At 45.3% G+C, this 13819-nt stretch overlaps 11 non-coding genes across 11 annotated transcripts; 6 read left to right on the forward strand and 5 right to left on the reverse strand.

Annotated features, from left to right (window-relative positions):
* The first annotated feature begins 314 nt into the window (after window positions 1-314).
* Window positions 315-390, forward strand: trnag-ucc (transfer RNA glycine (anticodon UCC)). Its single transcript has one exon. It is a non-coding gene; the product is annotated as a tRNA-Gly (tRNA).
* An 822-nt stretch (window positions 391-1212) lies between these two features.
* LOC148631719 (U4 spliceosomal RNA) lies at window positions 1213-1354 on the reverse strand. The gene has a single exon (XR_015934612.1). It is a non-coding gene; the product is annotated as a U4 spliceosomal RNA (small nuclear RNA).
* Window positions 1355-2004: 650 nt separating this feature from the next.
* trnag-ucc (transfer RNA glycine (anticodon UCC)) lies at window positions 2005-2076 on the forward strand. The gene has a single exon. It is a non-coding gene; the product is annotated as a tRNA-Gly (tRNA).
* Window positions 2077-2898: 822 nt separating this feature from the next.
* Window positions 2899-3040, reverse strand: LOC148631721 (U4 spliceosomal RNA). The gene has a single exon (XR_015934614.1). It is a non-coding gene; the product is annotated as a U4 spliceosomal RNA (small nuclear RNA).
* Window positions 3041-3690: 650 nt separating this feature from the next.
* Window positions 3691-3762, forward strand: trnag-ucc (transfer RNA glycine (anticodon UCC)). The gene has a single exon. It is a non-coding gene; the product is annotated as a tRNA-Gly (tRNA).
* An 822-nt stretch (window positions 3763-4584) lies between these two features.
* On the reverse strand, window positions 4585-4726 carry LOC148631723 (U4 spliceosomal RNA). Its single transcript, XR_015934615.1, has one exon. It is a non-coding gene; the product is annotated as a U4 spliceosomal RNA (small nuclear RNA).
* Window positions 4727-5376: 650 nt separating this feature from the next.
* trnag-ucc (transfer RNA glycine (anticodon UCC)) lies at window positions 5377-5448 on the forward strand. Its single transcript has one exon. It is a non-coding gene; the product is annotated as a tRNA-Gly (tRNA).
* Window positions 5449-6270: 822 nt separating this feature from the next.
* On the reverse strand, window positions 6271-6412 carry LOC148631725 (U4 spliceosomal RNA). The gene has a single exon (XR_015934616.1). It is a non-coding gene; the product is annotated as a U4 spliceosomal RNA (small nuclear RNA).
* Window positions 6413-9736: 3324 nt separating this feature from the next.
* On the reverse strand, window positions 9737-9878 carry LOC148631726 (U4 spliceosomal RNA). Its single transcript, XR_015934617.1, has one exon. It is a non-coding gene; the product is annotated as a U4 spliceosomal RNA (small nuclear RNA).
* A 1581-nt stretch (window positions 9879-11459) lies between these two features.
* Window positions 11460-11533, forward strand: trnan-guu (transfer RNA asparagine (anticodon GUU)). Its single transcript has one exon. It is a non-coding gene; the product is annotated as a tRNA-Asn (tRNA).
* Window positions 11534-13069: 1536 nt separating this feature from the next.
* trnas-uga (transfer RNA serine (anticodon UGA)) lies at window positions 13070-13151 on the forward strand. Its single transcript has one exon. It is a non-coding gene; the product is annotated as a tRNA-Ser (tRNA).
* Window positions 13152-13819: the final 668 nt, after the last annotated feature.

The raw sequence follows: 13819 nt of genomic DNA on the forward strand, positions 1-13819 counted from the left end.
ACAAATCCTAACGTCTTGAAAGCATTGCAGCATGTTTGTGTCCCACTTCCCGTGGCTGCAGGACGACTGACACGAACGGACAAACACAATCTGTGGCGTTTAGCGTGACATAGTCTTGCAGGCATCGTGCTGTCTCACTGCAATACTATACCGCTGGAGGAAACAGTCCATCTGGCCATGAAACTCATTTGAACGTCTAGCTACAGCAACTAACAATATCATGATTTATTCAGGATGTGTGGAATCAGCACGTCCCGGAGACAGCTTCCGAAATCGTGAGCATTCTCTGGTGGTGTCCTGCAGGGCCCCTTTGGGCGTTCGTTGGTGGTATAGTGGTGAGCATAGCTGCCTTCCAAGCAGTTGACCCGGGTTCGATTCCCGGCCAACGCAGTGCCGATTGGTTCCAAATGCTGTCATGAGCCTTGGATTGTGACTAGCAAAGCGAAGCCTTTTGAAAGAGCAAAACGGAATTGAAGGAGAATCTTACAGGGGATTCTGAGCGGTGTCTGCATACACGCAGTCCGATACGGGTGCTGAAAGCTTGAGCTACTCTCAATGTCATGCTGCCTTTCCCCGGAGTAAATCTGTTACATTGAAAGAATGCTTCTGGCAGGTTCAAAAAGGGACCCTTGTTAATAGGAGAAATCAATGATTTCGAATGAATTCTGTATGCGTTAAAAGACAGCTATACACAGAAAACATGCCGGACACTGCTCATGATGTCTCAGTGCGTTTTTCCAAGCCATCTGACAAAGCCCGCCCACTGAAAACTGCAGCACATCGTGTAAAGACGTTCAACTTTGTAACTACTGCACGCACAGGAAGCAGAATAAATTCCTCTTTTCAAACTGTCAAAGGTTTGCTTTGCGAACGCTGCAGGACATCGCACAATCTCTTTTGAACGGGGACAAACCATTTCTTATGGGGCGCAGTAAGTACAGACGTTTAAAAAGCTCCACTCATGCCGACGATGCAGCATGAAGAAGCGCAACCTAACGTTTGACAGACAAAAGCCGGGCGCCGCTACGAGCAATATGAAATCAAACTGACAGCACACGGCGTTTCGCAATGACTCAAAAGTGATCTCGACAGACGCTGTTCTCTGCATAACGCTGAAAGAGCTAAAGAGCGTTTCTGTTGAGACGTAACAAGCTCGTTTCTTTCTACCATGATGTCACCATGACCAAATCTGTCTTTAAACACCTTGCTCAGTCTCTGACGAGACTGTCAAAAATTGCTTTCGCCGATTGTATTGCAAACCGGCGGAAGCGGGGTATTGGGAAAAGTTTTCAACTAGCAATAATCGCGCCTCGGCTAAACCTCACAGGCTACGATACTGCCACTGCGCAAAGCTGACGGTTGCCAGGCAACCGCGGGGATCCTATGGAAATCGTTATCGATCGTCTCATGGCATGTCGTTGCGGTAACGCTTCATATTTGTCGTCTTCTTCTTCTAGCTTGAGGTTTTGAAGAATTTCATGACAGACAAGGGCTCCGTTGGGAACAAAGGGCGTTGTGAGAAAACCGTTGCTTATTTTCAGCAGCAGAAATACAAGCCTTTAAATACAAGATGACAGAACAATGACGAAGGGCGTGCCGGGAGGAACTCATGCACTACAGAGGAAAGGGGGCGGGCACGTACAGTTCACATTCAAGCCACAAGTACTCTTCTCGGATGTTACACAAACAAATCCTAACGTCTTGAAAGCATTGCAGCATGTTTGTGTCCCACTTCCCGTGGCTGCAGGACGACTGACACGAACGGACAAACACAATCTGTGGCGTTTAGCGTGACATAGTCTTGCAGGCATCGTGCTGTCTCACTGCAATACTATACCGCTGGAGGAAACAGTCCATCTGGCCATGAAACTCATTTGAACGTCTAGCTACAGCAACTAACAATATCATGATTTATTCAGGATGTGTGGAATCAGCACATCCCGGAGACAGCTTCCGAAATCGTGAGCATTCTCTGGTGGTGTCCTGCAGGGCGCCTTTGGGCGTGCGTTGGTGGTATAGTGGTGAGCATAGCTGCCTTCCAAGCAGTTGACCCGGGTTCGATTCCCGGCCAACGCAGTGCCGATTGGTTCCAAATGCTGTCATGAGCCTTGGATTGTGACTAGCAAAGCGAAGCCTTTTGAAAGAGCAAAACGGAATTGAAGGAGAATCTTACAGGGGATTCTGAGCGGTGTCTGCATACACGCAGTCCGATACGGGTGCTGAAAGCTTGAGCTACTCTCAATGTCATGCTGCCTTTCCCCGGAGTAAATCTGTTACATTGAAAGAATGCTTCTGGCAGGTTCAAAAAGGGACCCTTGTTAATAGGAGAAATCAATGATTTCGAATGAATTCTGTATGCGTTAAAAGACAGCTATACACAGAAAACATGCCGGACACTGCTCATGATGTCTCAGTGCGTTTTTCCAAGCCATCTGACAAAGCCCGCCCACTGAAAACTGCAGCACATCGTGTAAAGACGTTCAACTTTGTAACTACTGCACGCACAGGAAGCAGAATAAATTCCTCTTTTCAAACTGTCAAAGGTTTGCTTTGCGAACGCTGCAGGACATCGCACAATCTCTTTTGAACGGGGACAAACCATTTCTTATGGGGCGCAGTAAGTACAGACGTTTAAAAAGCTCCACTCATGCCGACGATGCAGCATGAAGAAGCGCAACCTAACGTTTGACAGACAAAAGCCGGGCGCCGCTACGAGCAATATGAAATCAAACTGACAGCACACGGCGTTTCGCACTGACTCAAAAGTGATTTCGACAGACGCTGTTCTCTGCATAACGCTGAAAGAGCTAAAGAGCGTTTCTGTTGAGACGTAACAAGCTCGTTTCTTTCTACCATGATGTCACCATGACCAAATCTGTCTTTAAACACCTTGCTCAGTCTCTGACGAGACTGTCAAAAATTGCTTTCGCCGATTGTATTGCAAACCGGCGGAAGCGGGGTATTGGGAAAAGTTTTCAACTAGCAATAATCGCGCCTCGGCTAAACCTCACAGGCTACGATACTGCCACTGCGCAAAGCTGACGGTTGCCAGGCAACCGCGGGGATCCTATGGAAATCGTTATCGATCGTCTCATGGCATGTCGTTGCGGTAACGCTTCATATTTGTCGTCTTCTTCTTCTAGCTTGAGGTTTTGAAGAATTTCATGACAGACAAGGGCTCCGTTGGGAACAAAGGGCGTTGTGAGAAAACCGTTGCTTATTTTCAGCAGCAGAAATACAAGCCTTTAAATACAAGATGACAGAACAATGACGAAGGGCGTGCCGGGAGGAACTCATGCACTACAGAGGAAAGGGGGCGGGCACGTACAGTTCACATTCAAGCCACAAGTACTCTTCTCGGATGTTACACAAACAAATCCTAACGTCTTGAAAGCATTGCAGCATGTTTGTGTCCCACTTCCCGTGGCTGCAGGACGACTGACACGAACGGACAAACACAATCTGTGGCGTTTAGCGTGACATAGTCTTGCAGGCATCGTGCTGTCTCACTGCAATACTATACCGCTGGAGGAAACAGTCCATCTGGCCATGAAACTCATTTGAACGTCTAGCTACAGCAACTAACAATATCATGATTTATTCAGGATGTGTGGAATCAGCACATCCCGGAGACAGCTTCCGAAATCGTGAGCATTCTCTGGTGGTGTCCTGCAGGGCGCCTTTGGGCGTGCGTTGGTGGTATAGTGGTGAGCATAGCTGCCTTCCAAGCAGTTGACCCGGGTTCGATTCCCGGCCAACGCAGTGCCGATTGGTTCCAAATGCTGTCATGAGCCTTGGATTGTGACTAGCAAAGCGAAGCCTTTTGAAAGAGCAAAACGGAATTGAAGGAGAATCTTACAGGGGATTCTGAGCGGTGTCTGCATACACGCAGTCCGATACGGGTGCTGAAAGCTTGAGCTACTCTCAATGTCATGCTGCCTTTCCCCGGAGTAAATCTGTTACATTGAAAGAATGCTTCTGGCAGGTTCAAAAAGGGACCCTTGTTAATAGGAGAAATCAATGATTTCGAATGAATTCTGTATGCGTTAAAAGACAGCTATACACAGAAAACATGCCGGACACTGCTCATGATGTCTCAGTGCGTTTTTCCAAGCCATCTGACAAAGCCCGCCCACTGAAAACTGCAGCACATCGTGTAAAGACGTTCAACTTTGTAACTACTGCACGCACAGGAAGCAGAATAAATTCCTCTTTTCAAACTGTCAAAGGTTTGCTTTGCGAACGCTGCAGGACATCGCACAATCTCTTTTGAACGGGGACAAACCATTTCTTATGGGGCGCAGTAAGTACAGACGTTTAAAAAGCTCCACTCATGCCGACGATGCAGCATGAAGAAGCGCAACCTAACGTTTGACAGACAAAAGCCGGGCGCCGCTACGAGCAATATGAAATCAAACTGACAGCACACGGCGTTTCGCACTGACTCAAAAGTGATTTCGACAGACGCTGTTCTCTGCATAACGCTGAAAGAGCTAAAGAGCGTTTCTGTTGAGACGTAACAAGCTCGTTTCTTTCTACCATGATGTCACCATGACCAAATCTGTCTTTAAACACCTTGCTCAGTCTCTGACGAGACTGTCAAAAATTGCTTTCGCCGATTGTATTGCAAACCGGCGGAAGCGGGGTATTGGGAAAAGTTTTCAACTAGCAATAATCGCGCCTCGGCTAAACCTCACAGGCTACGATACTGCCACTGCGCAAAGCTGACGGTTGCCAGGCAACCGCGGGGATCCTATGGAAATCGTTATCGATCGTCTCATGGCATGTCGTTGCGGTAACGCTTCATATTTGTCGTCTTCTTCTTCTAGCTTGAGGTTTTGAAGAATTTCATGACAGACAAGGGCTCCGTTGGGAACAAAGGGCGTTGTGAGAAAACCGTTGCTTATTTTCAGCAGCAGAAATACAAGCCTTTAAATACAAGATGACAGAACAATGACGAAGGGCGTGCCGGGAGGAACTCTTGCACTACAGAGGAAAGGGGGCGGGCACGTACAGTTCACATTCAAGCCACAAGTACTCTTCTCGGATGTTACACAAACAAATCCTAACGTCTTGAAAGCATTGCAGCATGTTTGTGTCCCACTTCCCGTGGCTGCAGGACGACTGACACGAACGGACAAACACAATCTGTGGCGTTTAGCGTGACATAGTCTTGCAGGCATCGTGCTGTCTCACTGCAATACTATACCGCTGGAGGAAACAGTCCATCTGGCCATGAAACTCATTTGAACGTCTAGCTACAGCAACTAACAATATCATGATTTATTCAGGATGTGTGGAATCAGCACATCCCGGAGACAGCTTCCGAAATCGTGAGCATTCTCTGGTGGTGTCCTGCAGGGCGCCTTTGGGCGTGCGTTGGTGGTATAGTGGTGAGCATAGCTGCCTTCCAAGCAGTTGACCCGGGTTCGATTCCCGGCCAACGCAGTGCCGATTGGTTCCAAATGCTGTCATGAGCCTTGGATTGTGACTAGCAAAGCGAAGCCTTTTGAAAGAGCAAAACGGAATTGAAGGAGAATCTTACAGGGGATTCTGAGCGGTGTCTGCATACACGCAGTCCGATACGGGTGCTGAAAGCTTGAGCTACTCTCAATGTCATGCTGCCTTTCCCCGGAGTAAATCTGTTACATTGAAAGAATGCTTCTGGCAGGTTCAAAAAGGGACCCTTGTTAATAGGAGAAATCAATGATTTCGAATGAATTCTGTATGCGTTAAAAGACAGCTATACACAGAAAACATGCCGGACACTGCTCATGATGTCTCAGTGCGTTTTTCCAAGCCATCTGACAAAGCCCGCCCACTGAAAACTGCAGCACATCGTGTAAAGACGTTCAACTTTGTAACTACTGCACGCACAGGAAGCAGAATAAATTCCTCTTTTCAAACTGTCAAAGGTTTGCTTTGCGAACGCTGCAGGACATCGCACAATCTCTTTTGAACGGGGACAAACCATTTCTTATGGGGCGCAGTAAGTACAGACGTTTAAAAAGCTCCACTCATGCCGACGATGCAGCATGAAGAAGCGCAACCTAACGTTTGACAGACAAAAGCCGGGCGCCGCTACGAGCAATATGAAATCAAACTGACAGCACACGGCGTTTCGCACTGACTCAAAAGTGATCTCGACAGACGCTGTTCTCTGCATAACGCTGAAAGAGCTAAAGAGCGTTTCTGTTGAGACGTAACAAGCTCGTTTCTTTCTACCATGATGTCACCATGACCAAATCTGTCTTTAAACACCTTGCTCAGTCTCTGACGAGACTGTCAAAAATTGCTTTCGCCGATTGTATTGCAAACCGGCGGAAGCGGGGTATTGGGAAAAGTTTTCAACTAGCAATAATCGCGCCTCGGCTAAACCTCACAGGCTACGATACTGCCACTGCGCAAAGCTGACGGTTGCCAGGCAACCGCGGGGATCCTATGGAAATCGTTATCGATCGTCTCATGGCATGTCGTTGCGGTAACGCTTCATATTTGTCGTCTTCTTCTTCTAGCTTGAGGTTTTGAAGAATTTCATGACAGACAAGGGCTCCGTTGGGAACAAAGGGCGTTGTGAGAAAACCGTTGCTTATTTTCAGCAGCAGAAATACAAGCCTTTAAATACAAGATGACAGAACAATGACGAAGGGCGTGCCGGGAGGAACTCATGCACTACAGAGGAAAGGGGGCGGGCACGTACAGTTCACATTCAAGCCACAAGTACTCTTCTCGGATGTTGCACAAACAAATCCTAACGTCTTGAAAGCATTGCAGCATGTTTGTGTCCCACTTCCCGTGGCTGCAGGACGACTGACACGAACGGACAAACACAATCTGTGGCGTTTAGCGTGACATAGTCTTGCAGGCATCGTGCTGTCTCACTGCAATACTATACCGCTGGAGGAAACAGTCCATCTGGCCATGAAACTCATTTGAACGTCTAGCTACAGCAACTAACAATATCACGATTTATTCAGGATGTGTGGAATCAGCACGTCCCGGAGACAGCTTCCGAAATCGTGAGCATTCTCTGGTGGTGTCCTGCAGGGCGCCTGTGGGCGTACGTTGGTGGTATAGTGGTGAGCATAGCTGCCTTCCAAGCAGAAAAATGTTTTCAAATGCTGTCATGAGCCTTGGATTGTGACTAGCAAAGCGAAGCCTTTTGAAAGAGCTAAAGCACTGCAAAACGGAATTGAAAGAGAATCTTACAGGGGATTCTGAGCGGTGTCTGCAAACATGCAGTCCGATACGGGTGCTGAAAGCTTGAGCTACTCTCAATGTCATGCTGCCTTTCCCCGGAGTAAATCTGTTTCATTGAAAGAATGCTTCTGGCAGGTTCAAAAAGGGACCCTTGTTAATTGGAGAAATCAATGATTTCGAATGAATTCTGTATGCGTTAAAAGACAGCTATACACAGAAAACATGCATGACACTGCTCATGATGTTTCCCGAGCCGAAACACAGTGCGTTTTTCCAAGCCATCTGACAAAGCCCGCCCACTGAAAACTGCAGCAGATCGTGTAAAGACGTTCAACTTTGTAACTACTGCACGCACAGGAAGAACCAGGGAAAATCTGATCATGTTTCTCTATAACAACAATAAAAAAAAAACATTATTTTACATATCACCTTTATGTGCAATAAAATTTATGCGCAAAGACATTTAAAATAGTCTTCTTTAGGTGTGAGGGTAGGAGTGGATCACAGCAGGCATAATTGGCAAATTAGGAAAACAAAGAACTGGACAGGCGAGACATTTATCCAGAGAGCGAGTGATCAGAAAAAGGAACAGCTGTTACACCCAGGTTTTACGCTCTCTCTCTGTTGAATGAATGAAAGCATTTTATTAAAAACGCGTTTGCGTTTGTCTGGGTATTTACTTTGTAATCTGTGGTTTACATCTACTGTATTGTTTTGAGATGCCACTTTTAAAGGTGATATGTAAAATAAAGTTTTTTATTATTGTTATAGAGAAACATGATCAGATTTTCCCTGGTTCAGAAAAAAGACGATTAAAATCTGTAATCTTTTCACTTGTATGTCATCGGAAAATACAATCAGTTTCTGCTTTGTGTAAGGATGGTGTCAAAAAGTAATCTAAGTGGTGAGAAAGCTGTGCTCCTCAAAGCGCTTTACAGGATAAAAACAATAACAACAATAGTGGCTGGGCAAACGATTTTTTTTAATAGAAATACAAAATGAGATACTGTATAATGATGTGCATGAACAAAGTTATACTGCAATTTTCCTTAGATACGCGATTAAAAAAAATAAAAAATTTTGAATCCCTGGCGGAACACATTCCATAAGAATCAGCGCTTTTATACAGTATATCGCCTTTAAACACATATATTTAAACACGCGTTTACGATTTAAATCAAAACGTGATTCAAATCAATATAAATGTTTATTTTGTAACGCATAGGTGACTATTCATTGTTATTAAAAAGACTTAAATTCGATCATGTTGTGATATTTAGAAATATAAATTTGTTTGGTGCGAGTGAGGTTTTATTTAATCTCTGACCCAGGGAAACGTTTAATTTTTTCAAAGAAATGTTTGTTAAAAAATAAAGTCATAGTTCCATGGGATTCAATCACAGACCATGTGACATGGAAGTCAGGAACCTAACCCACAGCACCACCAGTCGCATGCAGAGGGCTGAAAACTACAGAAACATTATCGACAATGTACAAATTTGATAAAGCTATAAAATAATGTAATTAGGCACAGAAGAAGTTTATAGCACAGTACAATAATAAATGCTGACCATGAGTTTAGAAGCATAAATTACCTTACACTCAATTTAAACACAAGCTGTCTTTAGCCCTCTAAGCTGGTTCATACAGAAATGTAGAGATCCAGGCTCAGAACACACAGCTTCATTAGCGAATACATATGCAGGACAAGTGGAGAAGACGTTTTACAGTGGATGGATTTTTAGAAACATCCCATCAGTGACATCACTGAAGTCAACTCCTAGGTAACTGTCGTGTGGATAGTTTCACAAGAATCAGACAAAGGTTTAAGCATCGCTTGTTCTAGATAAAACTGCAAAAAAAAACAACAACCCATAATGTACTTCTTTGCGGCTCTGTTTGCCCAAATCATATATTCACAACGTGAAATTAGAAAATAATATTACGTAACCAAAATTCGCAATATGGAAACAGAACCTGTGTAATTGTTGACAGATTATGTACTTGTAACATTTTTACAAGACGAACTACAACATTTAAAAAATGACTTGTATGTACTTGATATCTCTAATCAATCCACTGCACTGCATTAAAACAAAACGAAAACTAAAACGCCCTGGGCATACCGTTTCGCGCTTCTGTAAATCAAGTTAAAAATATCTCAAGACCGATACTGGTCATAATGAAACCATCTTTCGTGTATGTTTTCTTTAAAGTACCGAGACCAGCCATATACTGTATATATACCATATACAGTAAGTACAGACGTTTAAAAAGCTCCACTCATGCCGACGATGCAGCATGAAGAAGCGCAACCTAACGTTTGACAGACAAAAGCCGGGCGCCGCGACGAGCAATATGAAATCAAACTGACAGCACACGGCGTTTCGCGCTGACTCAAAAGTGATCTCAACAGACGCTGTTCTCTGCATAACGCTGAAAGAGCTAAAGAGCGTTTCTGTTGAGACGTAACAAGCTCGTTTCTTTCTACCATGATGTCACCATGACCAAATCTGTCTTTAAACACCTTGCTCAGTCTCTGACGAGACTGTCAAAAATTGCTTTCGCCGATTGTATTGCAAACCGGCGGAAGCGGGGTATTGGGAAAAGTTTTCAACTAGCAATAATCGCGCCTCGGCTAAACCTCACAGGCTACGATACTGCCACTGCGCAAAGCTGACGGTTGCCAGGCAACCGCGGGGATCCTATGGAAATCGTTATCGATCGTCTCATGGCATGTCGTTGCGGTAACGCTTCATATTTGTCGTCTTCTTCTTCTTCTAGCTTGAGGTTTTGAAGAATTTCATGACAGACAAGGGCTCCGTTGGGAACAAAGGGCGTTGTGAGAAAACCGTTGCTTCTTTTTAGCAGCAGAAATACAACCCTTTAAATACAAGATGACAGAACAATGACGAAGGGCATGCCGGGAGGAACTCATGCACTACAGAGGAAAGGGGGTGGGCACGTACAGTTCACATTCAAGCCACAAGTACTCTTCTCGGATGTTGCACAAACAAATCCTAACGTCCTGAAAGCATTGCAGCATGTTTGTGTCCCACTTCCCGTGGCTGCAGGACGACTGACACGAACGGACAAACACAATCTGTGGCGTTTAGCGTGACATAGTCTTGCAGGCATCGTGCTGTCTCACTGCAATACTATACCGCTGGAGGAAACAGTCCATCTGGCCATGAAACTCATTTGAACGTCTAGCTACAGCAACTAAAAATATCATGATTTATTCAGGATGTGTGGAATCAGCACGTCCCGGAGACAGCTTCCGAAATCGTGAGCATTCTCTGGTGGTGTCCTGCAGGCCTCCTGTGGGCGTGCGTTGGTGGTATAGTGGTGAGCATAGCTGCCGTCCAAGCAGAAAAATGTTTTCAAATGCTGTCATGAGCCTTGGATTGTGACTAGCAAAGCGAAGCCTTTTGAAAGAGCTAAAGCACTGCAAAACGGAATTGAAAAACAATCTTACAGGGGATTCTGAGCAGTGTCTGCAAACATGCAGTCCGATACGGTTGCTGAAAGCTTGAGCTACTCTCAATGTCATGCTGCCTTTCCCCGGAGTAAATCTGTTACATTGAAAGAATGCTTCTGGCAGGTTCAAAAAGGGACCCTTGTTAATTGGAGAAATCAATGATTTCGAATGAATTCTGTATGCGTTAAAAGACAGCTATACACAGAAAACATGCAGGACACTGCTCATGATGTTTCCCGAGCCGAAAAACAGTGCGTTTTTCCAAGCCATCTGACAAAGCCCGCCCACTGAAAACTGCAGCAGTTGGACATGAAAAGTGCCCGATAAATGCCATTTCTCATCATTTCTCTTGGCGTCAGTTCTGCTGTTAAATGGGACGGAGGCAACGGGCTCAGAGAGCAGGTTAAGTGCACACCGAACGCAGATGTGTCCAAGTGTCTGTAAAAGCGCGGTGCTCCGCTGGCGCTGTTCCCTAGTGGCTTAAAGTGCCTGCCTAGTAAGCAGGCGATCCTGGGTCTGAATACCAGCGGTGCCTCTCTCCGTGTCTTGTTGTGCCGAATGTCTCATTTCAGACAAACATGTACAGCTTGGTTCAGTTTAATGCAAGAATTCATTTCATTTCTGGAATAACTTGTTTTTGAAGAAATCCATACAGCTTGTGAAAGATGAAATCCATTTCTTGGTTGTCAGTGGAAAAAGATTGCCGGCTGCAAGAAGCGCAAGTTATTGTTTTCTTTGACCATAAACCTGCAAATGTAGGGAGCGCAAGTGGCTGTCAGTCTCTGTGGCGCAATCGGTTAGCGCGTTCGGCTGTTAACCGAAAGGTTGGTGGTTCAAGCCCACCCAGGGACGCATGTCTCAGTTTTTCCAATGTAAACATCATCACCGCTAAAGAAGATGGCGCAGAAGGCTCCACAGTCGAAACGTTGTGCTTCTTTTCTTCTCTTTTCAGCATGGAGTAAACCTTTGCTTGATCCTTTGCAGCCTACGCATGCTGACACAGCTACCTTTCTCTTAACGCGCCTCAATCATTATTCACCAAAACCATCAGCAGAATGTGTCGCCTTTGTGGTGATGTCACTCCTCTGCTTCACAAATGTCCTTAGTGACGGACCATTTCTTTCTGCCATTTTTCCGGAGCGGTTATTGATTGCTCCATCATTTCCCTCATACTTTCCATCCCTAGATTGAAAAAAAAAAACAGAAACAGGCTGACAGGACGACAATCAAATTGCAAAAACTCATCAAAGCACTCAATAGAGTATTTGAATCCACAAGTAGCTACGAGCAACCTTGTCCTGGCTTACATGAAAGTCGGAAAATGTCAAAAAGAAAAAGATGGTGGCTTTTTCATATTTGTTCTTTCATTTTTAGTTCGTTGGCTCTTCTGTCCATTGTCCTCCTGCCTGGCTCTTGACCTGTGACTGTCTGAACGCACACATTAGACTTTCAGGCGGGGGATTTGTCCTGAGCCTCTGTGAAAGACCCACCCACCCCCATAAATAACTGCTCTAGAAACACATGAATGCAAAACTAAACCACAGCTTAAAGAGGAGCTCCAACTCAGTGCCATACTAATGTAAACGAAGTAATACTAAGACATGTTCTTATGGATTTGTCTTACCTTGAGATATGTAATTGGATTTCAGGATTAACTTCCTCATTCAATGTAGTGGTGATTCTTTGCCTGGTCAGTACCTGGGTGGGAGACCTCCAGCGAACAATTAAGCTTGCTGCTGGAAGTGGTGTTAAGAGACTCTTAGGATCTTCCAGAGGTCTCTGTCCAATAGCACTAGTTGCCTTAGAGCTGGCTCAAACATTGCTCAAGAGTCTACCTTTCACAGATGCGCAAAGATGAATGATGGGGGTGCACGCTTCAAGGAGCCTTCCAACTGTAGGGACCGATTAGAGACGATCCGTAGCATGTGTTCGTTTCCATATACGCCCCGTGTCTCAACGGTAGGACAGAGTCAAATACTGCCTCGACACGTAACAGCGTTATATTAAACCGCAGGACTTGAGGGCTGTTTTGTTTGAATGTTCAAGGCATTGGTAAGAGCGTAGGTCAAGGGCCATTGGTGCATCTCCTGTAACTGGAGCAAAAATGCTATTCAAAGTGCAGTGACTAAAATCGTCGTCCACATGTCTCCGTTGTTGATTGCTTTCTGTCTAAGAACGTTCTGTTTTCATGTCCGAACGGGGAGACTTTATCATTCCAACTTGAAGCCACCCTTAAGTCCTCTGAGGTGTGTGTGTGTGTGCTTGCACGTATGGCGTAAAAGGTTTCTTAAACGGAGAGCGAACTTGAAAAAAGTTGCCTCCGCTGCTGCCGCCGCCTCGCACTCCCTGTTCGATTGTAGCAAGAAGGCAGCGGCCGCGGCGCTCGCTGTAGTCGTGGCCGAGTGGTTAAGGTGACGGACTTGAAATCCGTTGGGGTCTCCCCGCGCAGGTTCAAATCCTGCCGACTACGGCGTCCTTTGCATTTGGTTGCGTGCGTGCGTGTAAAAGGACCAGCGCCGTTTCGTTTTCGCTGGGACCTTTAACACTCTAAATCGCCTGGACCCGCAGCCTGTGAAATCGATTCTTCAGTACCCACGAAGGACGCTTTGCCGCTGGACACAGATACCGATGCTTTTCTGCAACGAGCTTTCCAGCTGAATTTTCTCGGCAGCTCCGTACTGAACCTGTTCTCCATTGCAACATAGCGGAGGCTCGTCACGTCTATAGCAAGGCTGTGTAGGACCGCATACGCCACAGTGACTTGTACACAGACCACATGAAAGGCAAGCAAAATACACTTTTAAAATTCCAAAGACTCACAAGGTCAGAGGAACAGCGATGACCTGAACAGATCTGTTACAGAAGTCTAGGTTGACCTTTTTAGAGCTGTAATTGCATTTTTGTTTAATAGAAGATCAAATCTACTCGCATGTACCAGCACCTTACAGTTTATTGATGTTAATTCTGTTTAAGTAATAAGATTGCTAACGATGTTGGACTTTAGCCGGTGTTTTTTAGAACAAATTGCTTACACTTCTGTAAGGAATACGCAGTACGTGCCTTTGTCAGTCATTGCTCACCATACCTGTAACTTTCTTATCTAACTCACTTCCTCAAATGGTGAAGGTCCACAAACAT

This window comes from Lepisosteus platostomus, unplaced genomic scaffold, assembly GCF_059453375.1.
Source record: "Lepisosteus platostomus isolate fLepPlt1 unplaced genomic scaffold, fLepPlt1.hap1 Scaffold_74_H1, whole genome shotgun sequence".
NCBI lineage: Eukaryota > Metazoa > Chordata > Actinopteri > Semionotiformes > Lepisosteidae > Lepisosteus > Lepisosteus platostomus.